Genomic DNA, 4,427 nt, shown 5'->3' with positions numbered 1-4,427 from the left:
TCCTTGCCAGCATCTGCTGTCAACTGAGTTTTTTTATCTTAGCCATTCTGACTGGTGTGAGGTAAAAACTCACAGTTGTTTTGATTTGCATTTCGCTGATGACTAAGGATGTTGAACATTTCTTTAGGTGCTTCTCAGTCATTCAATAATCCTCAGTTGAGAATTCTTTGTTTAGCTCTGTAGCCCATTTTTTGAAACGGTTATTTGATTCTCTGCAGTCTAACTTCTTGAGTTTGTGATAATTGTAAAGGGTGTCATTTCCCTAATTTCTTTCTCAGCCTGTTTATCCTTTGAGTAGAGGAAGAGTACTGATTTGTTTGAGATAATTTTATATCCAGCTACTTTGCTGAAGTTGTTTATCAGCTATAGTTCTCTAGTGGAACTTTTGGGGTCACTTAAGTATACTATCATATCATCTGCAAATAGTGATATTTTGACTTCTTCTTTTCCAATCTGTGTAACATTGACCTCTTTTTGTTGTTTAATTGCTCTGGCTAGGACTTCAAGTACTATATTGAATAGGAAGGGAGAGAGTGGGCAGTCTTGTCTAATCCCTGATTTTAGTGAGATTGCTTCAAGATTCTCTTCATTTAGCATGAGGCTGGCTACTGGTTTGCTGTATATTGCTTTTACTATATTTACATATGGGCCTTGAATTCCTGACCTTTTCAAGATGTTTATCATGAAGGGGTGTTGAATTTTGTCAAAAGCTTTCTCAGCATCTAATGAGACGATCAGGTGGCTTTGAGTTTGTTTATATTGATGGATTTCTGTATATTGAACCATCACTGCATCCCTGGGATGAAGCCAATTTGATCATGATGGATGATCATTTTGCTGAATTCTTGGATTCAGTTTGTGAGAATCTTATTGAGTATTTTGGCATTGATATTCATAAGGGAAATTGGTCTGAAGTTCTCGTTCTTTGTTGAGTCTTTGTCTGATTTAGGTATACGTGTAATTGTGTCTTCATAGAACAAATTGGGTTGTGTCCCTTCTGTTTCTGTTTTGTGGAATAAATTGGAGAGTATTGGTATTAGGTCTTCTTTGAAAGACTTATAGAATTCAGCACTAAACCCATCTGGTCCTGGGCTGTTTTTTGGTTGGGAAATTTTAATGACTGCTTCTATTTCTTTAGGAGTTATGGGACTGTTTAGACTGTTTATCTTATCCTGATTTAACTTGGTATCTGTCTAGAAAATTGTCCATTTCATCCATATTTTCCAGTTTTGTTGAGTATAGGCTTTTATAGTAGGGTCTGATGATCTTTTAGACCTGTTGTTATGTCTCCCTTTTCATTTCTGATTTTGTTAATTTGGATAATGTCTCTATGCCCTCTGGTTAGTCTGGCTAAGAGTGTATCTATCTTGTTGATTTTCTCAAAGAACCAGTTCCTGGTTTTGTTGTTTCTTTGTATAGTTCTTTTTGTTTCTACTTGGTTGATTTCCGCCCTGAGTTTGATTATTTCCTGCCTTCTACTTCTCTTGGGTGTATTTGCTTCTTTTTGATAAAGAGCTTTCTGGTGTGCTGTCAAGCTGCTAGTGTATGCTCTCTCCAGTTTCTTTTTGGAGGTTTCCTCTTACCACTGCTATCATTGTATCCCATAAGTTTGGGTATGTTGTGCCTTCATTATCATTAAATTCTAAAAAAGTCTTTAATTTCTTTCTTTATTTCTTCTTTGACCAAGTTATCATTAAGTAGAGCACTGTTCTACTTCAATGTGTATGTGGGCTCTCTGTCGTTTTTGTTGGTTTTTTTAAATTTTGAATTGATATTTTTTTATTAACTTGAGTATTTCTTATTTACATTTCGAGTGTTATTCCCTTTCCCAGTTTCCAGGCCAACATACCCTAACCCCTCCCTCTCCCCTTCTTTATGGGTGTTCACCACCCCACCCTGCCCCCATTGCCACCCTCCCCCCAACAATCACGTTCACTGGGGGTTCAGTCTTAGCAGGACCAAGGGCTTCCCGTTCCACTGGTGCTCTTACTAGGGTATTCATTGCTACCTATGAGGTCAGAGTCCAGGGTCAGTCCATGTATAGTCTTTAGGTAGTGGCTTAGTCCCTGGAAGCTCTGGTTGCTTGACATTGTTGTTCATATGAGGTCTCGAGCCCCTTCGAGCTCTTCCAGTTCTTTCTCTGATTCCTTCAATGGGGTCCTATTCTCAGTTCAGTGGTTTGCTGCTGGCATTCGCCTCTGTATTTGCTGTATTCTGGCTGTGTCTTTCAGGAGAGATCTACATCCGGTTCCTGTCAGCCTGCCCTTCTTTGCTTCATCCATCTTGTCTAATTGGGTGGCTGTATATGTATGGGCCACATGTGGGGCAGGCTCTGAATGGGTGTTCCTTCTGTGTCTGTTTTAATCTTTGCCTCTATATTCCCTGCCAAGGGTATTCTTGTTCCCCTTTTAAAGAAGGAGTGGAGCATTCACATTTTGATCATCTGTCTTGAGTTTCATTTGTTCTAGGCATCTAGGGTAATTCAAGCATTTGGGCTAATAGCCACTTATCAATGAGTGCATACGATGTGTGTTTTTCTGTGATTGGGTTACCTCATTCAGGATGATATTTTCGAGTTCCAACCATTTGCTTACAAATTTCATAAAGTCATTGTTTTTGATAGCTGACTAATATTCCATTGTGTAGATGTACCACATTTTCTATATCCATTCCTCTGTTGAAGGGCATCTGGGTTCTTTCCAGCTTCTGGCTATTATAAATAAGGCTGCTATGAACATAGTGGAGCACGTGTCTTTTTTATATGTTGGGGCATGTTTTGGGTATATGCCCAAGAGAGGTATAGCTGGATCCTCAGGCAGTTCAATGTCCAATTTTCTGAGGAACCTCCAGACTGATCTCCAGAATGGTTGTACCAGTCTGCAATCCCACCAACAATGGAGGAGTGTTCCTCTTTCTCCACATCTTCGCCAGCATTTGCTGTCACCTGAGTTTTTGATCTTAGCCATTCTCACTGGTGTGAGGTGAAATCTCAGGGTTGTTTTGATTTGCATTTCCCTTATGACTAAAGATGTTGAACATTTCTTTAGGTGTTTCTCAGCCATTCGGCATTCCTCAGCTGTGAATTCTTTGTTTAGCTCTGAGCCCCATTTTAATAGGGTTATTTGTCTCCCTGCGGTCTAACTTCTTGAGTTCTTTGTATGTTTTGGATATAAGGCCTCTATCTGTTGTAGGATTGGTAAAGATCTTTTCCCAATCTGTTGGTTGCCGTTTTGTCCTAACCACAGTGTCCTTTGCCTTACAGAAACTTTGCAGTTTTATGAGATCCCATTTGTTGATTCTTGATCTTAGAGCATAAGCCATTGGTGTTTTGTTCAGGAAATTTTCCCCAGTGCCCATGTGTTCAAGATGCTGCCCTAGTTTTTCTTCTATTAGTTTGAGTGTATGTGGTTTGATGTGGAGGTCCTTGATCCACTTGGACTTAAGCTTTGTACAGGGTGATAAGAATAGATCGATCTGCATTCTTCTACATGCTGACCTCCAGTTGAACCAGCACCATTTGCTGAAAATGCTATCTTTTTTCCATTGGATGGTTTTGGCTCCTTTGTCAAAAATCAAGTGCCCATAGGTGTGTGGGTTCATTTCTGGGTCTTCAATTCTGTTCCATTGGTCTATCTGTCTGTCTCTGTACCAATACCATGCAGTTTTTATCACTATTGCTCTGTAATACTGCTTGAGTTCAGGGATAGTGATTCCCCCTGAAGTCCTTTTTTTGTTGAGGATAGTTTTAGCTATCCTGGGTTTTTTGTTATTCCAGATGAATTTGCAAATTGTTCTGTCTAACTCTTTGAAGAATTGGATTGGTATTTTGATGGGGACTGCATTCAATCTGTAGATCACTTCTGGTAAAATGGCCATTTTTACTATATTGATCCTGCCAATCCATGAGCATGGGAGATCATTCCATCTCCTGGGGTCTTCTTCAATTTCTTTCTTCAGAGTCTTGAAGTTCTTATTGTACAGATCTTTAACTTGCTTGGTTAAAGTCACACCAAGGTACTTTATATTATTTGGATCTATAATGAAGGGTGTCGTTTCCCTAATTTCTTTCTCGGCTTGTTTCTCTTTTGTGTAGAGGAAGGCTACTGATTTATTTGAGTTAATTTTATACCCAGCCAGGTTGCTGAAGTTGTTTATCAGCTTTAGTAGTTCTCTGGTGGAACTTTTGGGATCACTTAAATATACTATCATATCATCTGCAAATAGTGATATTTTGACTTCTTCTTTTCCGATCTGTATCCCCTTGACCTCCTTTTGTTGTCTGATTGCTCTGGCTAGAACTTCAAGAACTATATTGAATAAGTAGGGAGAGAGTGTGCAGCCTTGTCTAGTTCCTGATTTTAGTGGGATTGCTTCAAGTTTCTCCCCATTTAGTTTAATGTTAGCAACTGGTTTGCTGTATATGGCTT

This window comes from Rattus norvegicus, chromosome 15, assembly GCF_021556685.1.
Source record: "Rattus norvegicus strain SHRSP/BbbUtx chromosome 15, alternate assembly SHRSP_T2T, whole genome shotgun sequence".
Classification (NCBI taxonomy): domain Eukaryota; kingdom Metazoa; phylum Chordata; class Mammalia; order Rodentia; family Muridae; genus Rattus; species Rattus norvegicus.
This window is presented reverse-complemented; position numbering follows the sequence as displayed.